The sequence below is a fragment of the Photinus pyralis genome, unplaced genomic scaffold (assembly GCF_008802855.1).
Source record: "Photinus pyralis isolate 1611_PpyrPB1 unplaced genomic scaffold, Ppyr1.3 Ppyr1.4_unclustered_Scaffold1709, whole genome shotgun sequence".
NCBI classification, from domain to species: Eukaryota; Metazoa; Arthropoda; class Insecta; order Coleoptera; family Lampyridae; genus Photinus; species Photinus pyralis.
Window position 1 is genome coordinate 1 of NW_022171067.1, and position 15,919 is coordinate 15,919.

The following is a 15,919-nucleotide window of genomic DNA, read 5'->3' on the forward strand; positions in this document are numbered from 1 at the left end:
GTTTTGTAACAGTTTTATTATTATATCAACATTTTGTTCGTATTTCCATTTCAATCACCCTGTTTATAACTTTTCTATTCTGTGGTAGTCACCTTTTGTAACCTTCACATTCGTTTATTTCCGTACCTGCCCGTTTTAATGTTGTATATTTCTGTTATTGGTCTAAAAGCCAATTTCCGCTTTAGATAACCTATGTAATTTGATACCGTAACCATATATGGTATTGTAAGCTTCGATTGACCGCGTTATTGGTCGGAGCAAAACATCGTTGTTTCATTGGGGCCGGAAATGGAAAAATTCAGCGTGTTTTACTTGCTAACCCGAAGAGAACGGTCGTGCGGTTCATCCTGATTTAAGTGCTAATTTAGTTCCTGTTCATTTGTTTTCAACAATTTGGCGAAAGCATCTTTAAAAACAAGTGAACCATCATTGTACCTGCCATTTCTTTTTGGCATGGTAACCATTTAATCCGAAAGGAGTTCTTCTAAAGGAACGTAAGCATAATTGTAAGTTCTCTGTGTGTTCGAATCCACACTACCGTTATTTCTATTTTAGGGGACCATTCTGACAACGATCGTAGGATAACTTCCATTCACTTTCGTACGTTCACGAAGCTCTTTTATTTTCCGTTGACTCTCTCCATGTAGAGGTTCGCATTTATTCTTGTGTAAAAACGTACCACCCATTAGTTTATTATTTTAGAGTTCACGTATTGGGGTCAAGAACTACGATCCGACTGTTTACCTGTGAAACGAAACTATAGACCACATTGTGTGCGGGTAAGGGGGCATAGGAAAGTAAATCGCCTAAGTACTGGAGTGCAGTGTGTCCGATCTAGCATCAAACCATTGAAATAACTTAATGGCCGAGTCGTACATATCTTGAAGCCGCTACCTTGCTTCCGATACTTTGTGTAACACTTAGAGCAGCATTTGTCATTCAACGTGCAACCATATACCAGGACCTGTGGAAAAGAAGACCTAAACATTGATCGTACGGTGATGTAGCATTGTTAAACCTTTTTGTAAATTTGTGTGTTTGCATTTGACCCACCTCGGTGGTGATCAATTGATAATTGGCCTGCATAGAGCCAAGATTATTACTGTTAATTGGTAAGCTTGACATTTTTTGGGGTACAATATTTTAGCTAGTCAAAAGATTACTCTCGTTATGGAGTGATAACAATTTATGTAAGGTACGAACGAGCTCGTAAGAACCGAATAATTTCATTGCCCACTCAAGCTATAAATTAAGGTATCTATTTTCAATTTAATTCATTATTTTGCCACTGTAACGATATGTGTGTGTTAACTCCAGAGATTCTGGTGTATTTTATTCAACATTTTATGGGAAATTTTATGTAAACCCCTTCTTTTGTTAACTTTGGGAGGATTCATATTTTTAGTTGCTGCTTACCTTAAATAAGATTATGAATTCCCAGTGGGGAATCTAGGTTGTGCAATTTTGAATTTATTTCATGGTGCAGTGCACCGAATAAAACTTTTTATTTGTGGGTCATTAGTTGCCTATTTTAAAGCTACAGCTACCTTTCCTAGTTCCGGTAGTGTAAGCGAAACTTAAATTGGAATTAGGTGGCGCCCAGGAAATTTACAAGAAGCCACAAAAGTAAGTAGTGAAGATTTATTTGGAATCGATGATATATGATGAGCCATTACCAAAGGTATTAATTCTGTCACCCACTACCCTGTGTATTTGTCTTGCTCTCTCCGCTGTTTACTATTTGGTCAACAGAGCTAGCTGGCCGGTCAGCGGCGTGTGTTTTTTTTTTTATTATTAAAGCACATGGTATTTTGTAGCGCCTAGCATTTTGCAGCTTGCGCGTTATAAAAATTGGCGCCTCAACTAAAGTGGCCTGGTTTGTCATTGAAATTTTCATTATAAAAATTGGCTCTTCAACTTTAGTGGCCTTGTTTTTGAATTAATTTTAACATTTGTTTTTGTGTAACCATAAAAAGGTGGAGAATTATAAACAATTGGCAATCGCTTCAAGTAAGATTTTAATCACTTTTAATTTGTACAATTTTTACTCAACTTTTGAATTTGAACTCGATCCAAAGAAGTCTGAACCTACTGTACTTCTGTTTTCATTGTGTGACTTAGTTCACTTTTATTATATGGTGTATTTGTATTAGGTGTTATTACCTAATCATTATTATCATTGTTTTTGAATATTCTAAATTACTATTATGGCGATGGACATTAATCGCTTACGAGACACTGAACTGCAGTATGAAGTCGAAATCAGGGGTGGTCAAGTAGGGTCAACTGTCACTGAAAGTAGGAACATCCTTAGGAAGCTCTTAGAGTTGGAGAAAGCACCTGGCTATGTCGCTCCGATATATCCCTTCTCTTTTGATGACGATTTGGTAGCTTTAACAGAGCTAGCCCATAATTTACAAACTCGTATCGACTCTTTTGAAGATGCTTATGGGGGTGGTTCTTACCTCTCAATTGTAACTATGTTTGCACATGCCGACAGACGCTTACACCGGACTCGAACATTACTGACCCTGACTCCTGAACAACCCCTTAAGATTTCGGAATTAGTTACTGTTTTTCGTCAACTTCGGGCATCGTTAGATAACAAAGCCTTCCGCTTCAACGATACTATTTTATTACCATCTGCTGCACCTATTACTACTTCAACACCTACTCGAACTACTGCAGAGGTGCACCCTAAATTATCTGTTCATAGCACTCCTGTGCACAAATGGGGAATTAAATTTTCGGGAGATAGTAAAGGGGAGACTTTGAACTCTTTCTTGGACAGGGTGGAACGTATGGCTCGCGCGCGCGGGGTTGATTCCTTAACACTCTTCGAAACCGCCTACGATTTATTCGATGGAATTGCAAGTACTTGGTATAATGTCAACTCTTACCGAGCGACGTCATGGGAACACCTGACCCAATTATTGAGGGACGCTTTCTTACCCCCTCATTATCAAGAGGATTTACTGGATGAAATTAAGGCAAGAATCCAGGGACCCAACGAAAAAGTCGATATTTATTTTGCCGTAATGCAGGGACTTTTTGCTAGATTATTAAATCCACCCACCGAACGCGAACAAACGCGAATTATTCGTCGAAACCTTTTGCCCTTTTACCTTACGAAACTTGGACCAAATGTACCGGACACTCTGGACGGACTTTTGCTTGAATGCCATCGTTTTGACGCTATTAGACAAGATTTAGCTCGACACGACGCTTTACGTACTCAGACTCGTTTACCATTATTGGAGCCAGGTTTTAGCTGCCCCAATCAACGACCTACCACCTCACGTTTTCCTATTCACTCAATGGAAACGCGTGAGTCACCATGTTTCAATTGTCAACGATTAGGACATAACCGTGTGGATTGCCCGGAACCCAGACAATTGTTCTGCTATAAATGTGGAACCACTGGGGTTACTATTCGTTCATGTACATTCTGTTCGGGAAACGGACCACGAAACGCTCGTTAGGTTGTCGCGAGGTTTCGGAGGTTCCGACAACCAAATTTTTGAAATCTTCTTCCAAACCCAAATTAGACTTTTTACTTCAACATGTCAATAACGATTTAAGACCTTATGTTAAACTCACCATATTAAACCTTCCTTTAATAGGATTGTTAGATTCCGGCGCTTCGCGCTCATTTATTAATCAAGACCTTTGCTTTAAATTACAACAACTTAATTTAAAATTTGTGGAACAACTTACTTCGTGTACCGTTGCTAATAGTGTTGATGCACAGTCCATCGGTTACATCATAGCTCCATTAACTTTAAAAGATAGGACCGTGATATTAAATTTGCTTGTTATGCCTTCTTTAACTACCGACTTGATCCTTGGAATTGATTTCTGGGATAGGATGGGAATTATTCCCAACGTTTCTGACGATTGTTGGCATTTTGTTGCTACAACTCCAACAACTGTACCGAGCTTGGCTATTATCGACCAACCACATCTTACTGCTGAGCAACAGAAATCCTTAGCTATCCTCCTTGATCAGAAATTCGAAGCCATGGGGACCCAGTTAGGTGTCACTACAGTGGGGAAACATGAGATACGCCTTGTCGAGGGTGCGACACCCCTTAAACAACGCTATTACCCCGTTAACCCTATTAAACAAAAGATTATCAACACCTGCATCGATGAGATGTTGAGAGACCACGTCATAGAACCATCTAATAGTCCGTGGGCTTCACCTGTATGTTTAATCCCGAAGAAAGATAATACCTATCGCTTCTGCGTGGATTATCGCAAGCTTAATTCTTTGACTGTGAAAGACTCATTTCCTCTTCCCTATATTTCTACCATTCTTGACCAACTTCGAGACGCTCGCTACCTTAGTTCGCTCGACATCAAGGCGGCCTACTGGCAAGTCGAGGTGACCGAATCTTCCCGACCTTATACGGCCTTCACTGTGCCTGGGCGAGGACTTTTTCAGTTTCGTCGTATGCCCTTCGGTCTCACCAACGCCCCAGCCACCTTCCAACGCATAATCGACACCGTGTTAGGACCCGAACTGCAACCTAATGTCCTCGTATATTTGGACGATGTCATCATCGTTTCCCAGGACTTCGATTCGCATCTGCGAATTTTGCAAACCGTCTTCGATAAACTACGTGCTGCAGGGTTCATTCTTAACAAGGACAAATGTCATTTTTGCCGTTCTGAGCTGAAATACCTAGGGTATGTGGTCGACGCTCATGGATTGCATCCGGACCCAGACAAAGTAAAAGCTATTCTCAATATTCCCTCTCCTACTAATCTTCAGGAAGTTAGACGTTTCTTAGGTACCTGTAGTTGGTACAGAAGATTTATACCGGAATTTTCAACTATTGTATCCCCTTTAACCCGACTTCTTAAGAAGGATGTTAAATTCGATTGGACTTCAGAATGTGAAGAAGCCTTTGTGCAATTAAAACAACTTTTAGCTACTGCACCCATTCTTCACTGTCCTGACTTCACCAAATCTTTCATTTTACAGACCGACGCTTCAGCCTATGGTCTAGGCGCCGTTTTAACTCAGACTTTTCCCGATGGAGAACGAGTGATTTGTTATCTGTCTCGATCCTTGTCCCATGCGGAACGTAACTATAGCACCACTGAACGCGAGTGTTTAGCTGTCATTTGGGGAGTGGAGCAACTTCGCCACTACCTCGAGGGAGATTCATTTACCGTGGTAACCGACCACCATTCTCTCCTATGGCTTCATTCTCTTAAAGATCCCCAGGGACGCTTAGCACGCTGGGCACTTCGTCTTCAACCGTACACGTTTACCCTGGTACATCGTAAAGGTAAGGACAATGTGGTACCTGATCTTTTATCACGCACCGTACCCATCGTCGATGCTATTACCCCTTCGGACGAAACTGTCAATCCCGAAGAATTTCGTAACTCCACCGACCCTTGGTACCGTGGTATGTTTGATCGACTGGAACTACATCCGCAGAAATACCCTGGATGGAATACGAGGAATGGTCTACTGTACAAGTACGTTCAAACCGCTTCGGACACCCGAGACTATGAAAAATGGAAACTCGTTGTTCCCAATAATTTTCGCCGTGCCATTATACGAGAATGCCACAACAATGTCACATCTGGACACTTCGGAGTGTATAAAACTTTCTGGCGTATTCACCAACGTTACTATTGGCCCAGAATGCTTCTTGACACCAAACGTTTTATTAGACGCTGTTCCACTTGTGCGGAACAGAAGCCTGAACAACTACGACCTGCTGGTCTTATGGGATCTCACCCTAGGATTTACGAGCCTTGGCAAATGATCAGTTTAGACTTCATTGGTCCCTTACCACGTTCTACTCAGGGACGCACTCACCTTTTGGTTGTCTCTGATTATTTGAGTAAGTTTGTACTTCTTTTCCCCGTAAGGACTGCGAATGCCCAAACTTTGGTCAAGTGCATTGAAGAGTCCGTGTTTCTTGTGTATGGAGTACCTCAACATATTATTTGCGACAACGGTGTGCAAATGCGCAGCCGTCTTTTTATGAACCTTTGTGACCGTTATCATGTTAAAGTCCGTTTTACACCCTTTTATCACCCTCAAGCCGATCCTGCGGAACGTGTGAACCGGGTGGTAAAGCAACTCATTTCCACTTATATTAAGGACAATCATCGACATTGGGATGTCAATTTAGCTTCGATTGCCTGTGCCATTAGAACCTCTAAACACGAAACCATTGGTGTTACTCCCTACCGTGCTAATTTTGGGAAAGAATTTCGTATTCGAGGGGACAGCTTCGACACTGACTTGACTGACAATGAACCAATTGATGTTGAACAACGACTAGCCCAACAACAACAACTTTACACTAAAATAGTCGAACGGATTAGGAATACTCATGACCGAAACAAGCGAACCTATGACTTACGACGAAGGCATGTAACTTATGAGATTGGAGATCAGGTCTGGCGTAAAAACAAGTCTATTTCAGACGCCACTAAGGATTATTCTGCTAAATTAGCTCCTCGATTTTTAGGACCCTTTACGATTGATCGTAAAGTAGGGTATCTCACTTACGCTTTGAGGGATGCTGATAGAAACCCCGCAGGCCTGTGGCATGTCCAAGATCTTAAGCCCTATGTTGAGCCGGAAGATCATGGTTAGGTTTGGTATTTTTTTAGAATTGTCTACCGTTGACGGACGTTAGCTGTTGTTGGATTTTACTCTTTTTGACTTTTATTATCGGATTTGACTTCATTTAGTGTTGACACTTTGTCTTCACGCAATTTTTGGGATGGCTGGATGGGAACTGTCGGTTGGTCCATTAGGGGGTTGTGCCGATCTTTCTTTCCAGGTGCAACCTTCCTGCTCGTTCACCAGAGCCCTTCTTTATGTTATCATTTCATCTCACCCTCATCTTTTCGTAGTATGACTATGAATGCATGTGAACACGAGGAAGGAGATGACCTGTGCAAGCTTCGGTGACCACAGGCTCTCCGGAATCAGAGTGACTAAGTTTCTTTCTCTGCGAATGTGTTAATGATCATTTCTATCTCATAGCACCTCCTGTCATTTCATCGTGCTAGTACATGGTGGCAGTGAGGAGGCATCTTTTTTTTCTTCTGTGTTTGTCTGGGAGGGTTTCCTGTACGTCTATCCTCTATCGTACTCTTCTGGGATGGGTCGTTTTGTTTAGTTTGTTTTTGTATTTTTGGGATGGGAGTTTTTACCGGGGGCGGGAAGGAATGCCACTTGTGGATCCTGTTGTATCTCCTTGAGTGAGCTACATGGGAGTGTGAATTTTGTATGACTCAGGGCAACAGCCTACCCACCTACCACTTTTACTACCCTATCCTTATCCACTTTGCTTCCTTCACTTAGTATACACCTTTATTTTATTTTTATTCCTTTCAGTTTTTGTTTGTGGAAGTTGTATTGCTTCATGATACACTTTCTTTGGCTTGTTTTTTTTTGGTTTTTCTCTTTTTTTTTTCCTCGTACCAGCCGAATGCTGAAGAACTCTTGGAAGGCGTGAAGAGTTTGGCTGTTGCCTAGCGAATCTAGAGCGATAGTTGTTGTGAATGAGTCACTTGTGTTGGTACGGCAGGATCGATGAGTGGGATTCCGGGTTATTTTTGTTTTTGGGTTTTCACTAGATTAGGTTGTGCTGTTTGTTGGGTTTCACTTTAGTAGGTCGTCGGATAAACTTCTTGGAAGTTTCCCGCCTCTCGAAGGAGAGGGGGAGTGTAACAGTTTTATTATTATATCAACATTTTGTTCGTATTTCCATTGCAATCACCCTGTTTATAACTTTTCTATTCTGTGGTAGTCACCTTTTGTAACCTTCACATTCGTTTATTTCCGTACCTGCCCGTTTTAATGTTGTATATTCCTATTATTGGTCTAAAAGCCAATTTCCGCTTTAGATAACCTATGTAATTTGATACCGTAACCATATATGGTATTGTAAGCTTCGATTGACCGCGTTATTGGTCGGAGCAAAACATCGTTGTTTCATTGGGGCCGGAAATGGAAAAATTCAGCGTGTTTTACTTGCTAACCCGAAGAGAACGGGCGTGCGGTTCATCCTGATTTAAGTGCTAATTTAGTTCCTGTTCATTTGTTTTCAACAATTTGGCGAAAGCATCTTTAAAAAAACAAGTGAACCATCATTGTACCTGCCATTTCTTTTTGGGCATGGTAACCATTTAATCCGAAAGGAGTTCTTCTAAAGGAACGTAAGCATAATTGTAAGTTCTCTGTGTGTTCGAATCCACACTACCGTTATTTCTATTTTAGGGGACCATTCTGACAACGATCGTAGGATAACTTCCATTCACTTTCGTACGTTCACGAAGCTCTTTTATTTTCCGTTGACTCTCTCCATGTAGAGGTTCGCATTTATTCTTGTGTAAAAACGTACCACCCATTAGTTTATTATTTTAGAGTTCACGTATTGGGGTCAAGAACTACGATCCGACTGTTTACCTGTGAAACGAAACTATAGACCACATTGTGTGCGGGTAAGGGGGCATAGGAAAGTAAATCGCCTAAGTACTGGAGTGCAGTGTGTCCGATCTAGCATCAAACCATTGAAATAACTTAATGGCCGAGTCGTACCTATCTTGAAGCCGCTACCTTGCTTCCGATACTTTGTGTAACACTTAGAGCAGCATTTGTCATTCAACGTGCAACCATATACCAGGACCTGTGGAAAAGAAGACCTAAACATTGATCGTACGGTGATGTAGCATTGTTAAACCTTTTTGTAAATTTGTGTGTTTGCATTTGACCCACCTCGGTGGTGATCAATTGATAATTGGCCTGCATAGAGCCAAGATTATTACTGTTAATTGGTAAGCTTGACATTTTTGGGGTACAATATTTTTAGCTAGTCAAAAAATTACTCTCGTTATGGAGTGATAACAATTTATGTAAAGTACGAACGAGCTCGTAAGATCCGAATAATTTCATTGCCCACTCAAGCTATAAATTAAGGTATCTATTTTCAATTTAATTCATTATTTTGCCACTGTAACGATATTTGTGTGTTAACTCCAGAGATTCTGGTGTATTTTATTCCACATTTTATGGGAAATTTTATGTAAACCCCTTCTTTTGTTAACTTTGGGAGGATTCATATTTTTAGTTGCTGCTTACCTTAAATAAGATTATGAATTCCCAGTGGGGAATCTAGGTTGTGCAATTTTGAATTTGTTTCATGGTGCAGTGCACCGAATAAAACTTTTTATTTGTGGGTCATTAGTTGCCTATTTTAAAGCTAAAGCTACCTTTCCTAGTTCCGGTAGTGTAAGCGAAACTTAAATTGGAATTAGGTGGCGCCCCGGAAATTTACAAGAAGCCACAAAAGTAAGTAGTGAAGATTTATTTGGAATCGATGATATATGATGAGCCATTACCAAATGTATTAATTCTGTCACCCACTACCCTGTGTATTGGTCTTGCTCTCTCCGCTGTTTACTATTTGGTCAACAGAGCTAGCTGGCCGGTCAGCGGCGTGTGTTTTTTTTTTATTATTAAAGCACATGGTATTTTTTAGCGCCTAGCATTTTGCAGCTTGCGCGTTATAGTTGATTCAGCAAGATCTAGATCCTGTGGATGTTTTGTTGTGCAATGATTGTAAAACTTTTGAGTTTAAAATTTATGTAAAACGTCTCATTCAAAAATTACGCCTATAAGAAATAAGAAAGTAATAAGCTTAGATTCTCCGAAAAAAGTGCCCATAGAAAAGTGTAACGGGAACCATGCACTTCTGACCGTTTAAGGTAGGCAAAATTTGACATTTTCAATTTTTCGCTGATACCTCAGTTATTTTCAAAGATTTTTCAAAAAATTCAAAAATACTTTAGCGATTTTGTTTAACCTTTTTTCTCAAACTTCAACCGTTTTTTACATTTTTTTTTAGAGAAACTAATTCGCTGCGGCGATTACGTTGTGAATTGAGGCATAGGCTAAGGACGTCTTCCACTCTCACATAATTTTTTAAGTCATTTATCGAAAAAGGAAAATTTTTGATTGACCTTCCGCAAAAGTCTAATTTTTTTTAGTATCAAAGTTACAAAATTTCCACTGATTGAAAACCCATTCCATAAGAAAATTTCAGAGAAAAAAACAACTCGAAATACCAATTTGTAGAAAAACGTTCTTGTCCAAACACAAATCTGCCATTTTTCAAAAAATTTAAAAAAAACAAGGTTAACATGTTTATTTAAAAACAGTGTTTAGTAGATTTACAACTACTAAAACGAACAAATAAAAAAATCTAGCAAACTTACAACAATAGGTAATTCGAAATAACGACCTCTCTGTTAACGGCATCACCACAACTTGGACTCGCTGGTTTGTTTTGGTATTAGTGGAAATGTAGTTTCAGCTATCCAGAGCCATATTTTGTTTAGGGGTGTGCCATTTGGTATTTTAAAACAATATTCTATTTGCGGAAGGCCAATCAAAAATTTTCCTTTTTCGACAAATGACTTAAAAAAATTATGTGAAAGTGGAAAAGGTCTTAGCCTGTGCCTAAATTCAAAACTTAACCGCTGGGGCGATTTATTTTCTCTGAAAAAAACATTCAAAAAACAAACAAATTTTCCATAAGTTTCTTATGGGAGTGTCTTCCACAAAAATTAAAACATTCAGTCAGCGTTAAAATTGAGTGTTGTTTACGGTGTCTTATGTGGATCACATTTAAACAATCACTACTTAAGTAATCAACACAGAAAATAAGTCTCTTACGCTCCGTGAACTGTTACCAGCACTATACCAATTGACAATATCAACTGCTTCTTCAGTTAAATACATCGCCCACCAACGGAAATAAAAATACGGAAGCCAAAGCAGTAATATTCCAATTCAAATAGCATCCTTGATTCCAACTAATTAATATGACAGCCAGATATTCATTTGTTTTAAAAAGTTATTTTGGTTGCATAAAATTAGGCGCCCTTTAGAAGAGTTTTTGTCATTTGAAACTAGACATAGGGAAAACAATGCACAAATCCGTATGTCTACTTCTAAATGAATATTTCTGTATAAATAAATGCGGATTATAGAAAGAGGGACAGAAACGTTTTTTGTCGATACCCATTTTTATTGATTTTAATTAGATCGTTTTTCTGAATTCCGTATCTTCCAAACAAAGGGGCCCCATACATGTTTGTGCCTGGGGCCCCCAATTGGTTAAAGACCGCTCATATTCAATACCATTGATCCCTGCACTCGTAGAAATCGATTGCCGAAGGTTTGACATCGCTGTCTGAGGACAAGGAACAGACGAACGGACAAAACCATCACAGCAGGAAAATTCCCCTAAGAAGTACAAACTATCTGCACGCCCACGCTCTATAAATACCCAAGGTACCAAAGGTACATGTTTGGAGAAATTAATCATCTTTACAAACAATGTTTAGTCCCACAAGGGGATCTAACAAATACTTCACTAATTAAACTGTCGTTATCCATGACGACATTACCTGATAAAAGCAAAGATAATAAGCATCGCAATTAGTGCCGCTCTTATCGTTGCTCTGATGCCAACGCGTCCCTCCAATATAAACACCTGCATATAAAACAATGACATCATTTTCTTTGCTTCGCTAGTATCGTCGCTCTTATCGTTTATCGCAGTTCCAACATAAACATACTCTATACATGATATTTTACTTCAATTCAAAACAAAAACTTTATAGTGGATTTGGTGCATACCGAGCGAAAAGAAGTAGTCTCTTCAAAAACTAATTTGCAATTTTGGTTTTTTCGGATGTTCAAAATCATTCATAATTACTTCTCTTTCTCTTTCTAGTAGTGTTTCGGCCCCAAAATTCGGAACTTTGCTTCAATTTAACAGACTGCGTATCTGTCACGGTTTCCGAGACCCCAATGGTCACCCTCGAATCTCGAATTTGGGACACCCTGTACACACAAATTCAAATTCGTGGTTACGTTAGGCGATGCTTGATTCGTTCGATAACAGCACTATCGAAGGTGTCAACAAAAATCTCTGGCAAGAAATTTAAAAATCCTTTTTATGGTCAAATGCATTACCCAATAGCAGGTAGAGGATCAAATGGTATCAGAATCGATAAGAAAAAGAATCGTCGTGCTACCTGCTGGCAAGACAAGTACTTACGATGTAGTAGTAATAATAATAATAATAATAATAATAATACAACATACTAAAATATCTCCAGCAAAAACCCAAGCAGCCTCTCAAATACAACCTCAAGAACAAAGAAACACCATAAATACAACTAACGCAACATGCACTACAAAGAAAGGTCCACCCAATAAAATTACACGCCCTAGCACAGTTAAAAAACACATAACTCCTTCTTCACAGAAACACACCACATTTTCACAACCCACTCGTATTCAACCGCAACGCAAAAACCTTAACAGCACTACTAGCTCACAAAATACTGTAATATCTCCATCAATAACCCAAGCAACCTCACAAATACAACCTCAAGAACAAAGAAACACCATAAACACAAGTAACGCATCATGTACTACAAAGACAGGTCCATCCAATAAAGTTACACGCCCTAGCACAGTTAAAAAACACAATACTCCTTCTTCTCAGAAACAACCCACTCGTATACAACCGAAACGCAAAAACCTTAACACAGGCTCACAAAATACTGCAATATCTCCACCAAAAACCCAAGCAACCTCACAAATACGACTTCAGGAACAAAGAAACACCATAAATACAATTAAAAAACACAAAACTCCTTCTTCACAGAAGCACACCACGTTATCACAACCCACTCGTATTCAACCCAAACGCAAAGCCAAAGAAACACTTACACAATAAACTCCATTTAATAAAATTACAGGAATTATTATAATGATTTTTTTGTTTTATTTTCCTCTTTCCTGATAGCGTTGGCTATTGTGCCCATCAATAGGTATGTTGGTAAGTACGAATTACATTATCCCTAGATGTCCAATGTACGTGTGTGATATTATTATTATTTTTTTTTTTTTTACTACATAACTTCACCAGACACAGACACAGACACTAATCGTTACTTGATTTTAATCCGTGCGATTAGTTAACCAGGCTAGACCTGAGTTCTCACAAGAAACACCGATAATAATAATAATAATAATAATAATAATCTATTGTGCCCATCAATAGCTATGTTGGTAAGTATGAAATACATACTATCTCTAGATTTCCAATGTGAGGGTGTGAATTTTTATTTTATTTATTTATTTCTTTTATTTTTTTTTAGGACCCTACATAACTTCACCAGACACAGACACAGACACTAATCGTTACTTGATTTTAATCCGTGCGATTAGTTAACCAGGCTAGACCTGAGTTCTCACAAGAAAGACCGACCATAATAATAATAAATTGTTCTTTTTTGACTGAATATACAGGGTATCCATTATGTATGGAATATAGAATATATACCTATTTCGATAAATATCGAATGTATAAAATTTTTTCTATATGAAAGTTGTTTAACATTCTATTTCCCATAATGGCAGTGCACCTTTTGATTAGGCATTAGGCATAGAGATTTTTCTCTTCGATGGTGTAACACGTTAGCACCTTAATACAAGACAATTTCTTATTATAATCATATCAATAGCATTAATCTAGATATCCTACATCAAAATAAAACAAATGAACGTTCACGTTTCTTATTAAACCTTGAAGACAAAATAAAATTTGCAATAGAATGGCAACAAACGTACACATTCATTTGTTTTATTTTGATGTAGGATATCTAGTTTAATGTTATTGATGTGATTATAACACTTTTTTTTTAATTTCCTTGTATTAGGGTACTAACATGTTACATCATCGAAAAGATAAAAACAATCTACCTGTGTGAACTTGGCGCCCAACTTTAGAAAGCAATAATTTTAGTGATTGAAATGGATTGCGCTTCGTTTGTGCGCAATTGCATTTTGTTTGCGCGCTGCCGGTTTCAAAATTACGAAGGAATCAAATTCGGGGGGGGGGGGGGGGGGCAAGTTCACGACTGCCCCCAAGTTTACAAATTTCACTTTTTTTTCTTGGGATCGTTCGCGCCCCCGTAGTTTTTGAGTTATTCCAAATACAAAATTCCATACTGGCCCCCCATTTTTCAACTTTGCCATTTTTTTTTTCTTTTGATCATTTGCGCCTCGTCGCGCACTGTAGTTTTACTATGATTTACATGGCTTCCCCTACAAAATGAAGTTTTGTATTATACACGAGTATAAAGCGTAACTAGCTTTTTGTAGTCCACCTTTCACTCAATGCCTCAATGGTTAAAAATCCCGTCTTGTATAATAAATAAATAACTATTGATACAGCTAAAAGTTTAGTTATCATTCATGTTCCTTTATAACGTTATAAAATCTTAGCTTTTGATATTCTTAACGGTATTTATGCTCCAATGTAATAAATCATAGACAATCTAATTTTCAGTTTCGCTATCGCTGCGGCGTCAATAACTTTGAGTTTTGGCTTTATGCTGTCATGCTCTTCCAAGTAGCCAGTGATGCGTCGACAATAAGCAATATATTGACCAATACCATCACCAAGTGAGGGCTCGTCAAATAATCAAATTTGAACAATTATGAAATTTTGTATTTGGAATAACTGGAAAACGGCGGGGGCGGAAACGAAGGTATTGGGAGCACAAAGTAAGCGCAAACGATCACAAAAAAAAATGTCAAATTTGTAAACAGTAGGCAGTCGTGAAGTTGCCCCCCCCCCCCAATTTGATTCCTTCGTAATTTTGAAACCGACAGCGTGCAAACAAAATGCAATTGTGCGCAAACGAAACGCAAACGATCAAAAGGAAAAAACCGCCAAATTTGAAAAATGGGGGGCCAGTATGGAATTTTTATTTGGAATAACTCAAAAACGACGGGGGCGCGAACGATCACAAGGAAAAAAGTGAAATTTGTAAACTTGGGGGGCAGTCGTGAAATTGCCCCCCCCCCCCCCCGAATTTGATTCCTTCGTAATTTTGAAACCAGCAGCGCGCAAACAAAATGCAATTGTGCGCAAACGAAGCGCAAACGATCAAATGGAAAAAATGGCAAATTTGAAAAATGGGGGGCCAGTATGGAATTTTGTATTTGGAATAAGTCAAAAACGACGGGGGCGCAAACGAAGGTATTGGGAGCGCAAACATGCGCAAACGAAGTGCAATCCATTCCAACCACGAAAATTATTGCTTTCTAAAGTTGGGGGGCCAAGTTCACACAGATAAAAAATCTCTATCAAATGAGGCTAATGAAAAGGTGTATGTGATTGTATTTCGTTACTCGTTTGTTTTCTGAAATAAAACAACTGAATGCTGCCTTATTATGGGAAATAAAATGTTAAACAACTTTCAGATAGACAAATTTTGTATACATTCGATATTTACCGAGATATAAATATTCCATACATAATGGGCACCCTGCATGCATACAAGAAAAAAAGATGTATATATCCGTAAGTAAACAATCTTAATCGACCAAAAAGATCAATTCGCCTAAATGCAGAAAGGTCTGCATCAAGCGGATACCACTGACCTTGACAAACGAACAAAAAACATAAACGCAATACACTCGAACGTAAAGAAAAAATGAAAGAAACAGGAAGAAAAAAAGGAAATGTATATTACGAGAAACATGCGTGGCGCTGGCGACTACAGTACTGGAACGGGACTCAAAGCAACTCGCGGTGGCGTTGAAGAGAAGGTAGTGAAGTCGTTCCGAAGAGAGTAGAAGGACTCTCGTAGTAATGAAGATGGCGATGGAAAAAAAAGCATAAACGAAGCTATGGAGAGTGCTGGATAAAGGTTAGGGAGGCAGCGAGTGATAGCAAGATCTGCACAATGAAGGTGGCCCTAAGTCTGTAAGAGGTTGAAGAAAGTCAACATAGTATCTTTATGAGCAGAATAAATTTAAAGTTTTGCTTTTCGATGAGAC

General features: G+C 38.9%; 1 long non-coding RNA gene across 1 annotated transcript; it reads left to right on the forward strand.

The window, feature by feature from the left end:
• The first annotated feature begins 8 nt into the window (after window positions 1-8).
• On the forward strand, window positions 9-779 carry LOC116181696. The gene is made up of 3 exons (XR_004147320.1): window positions 9-506; window positions 556-649; window positions 703-779. It is a non-coding gene; the product is annotated as an uncharacterized LOC116181696 (long non-coding RNA).
• The last annotated feature ends 15,140 nt before the right edge of the window (window positions 780-15,919 follow it).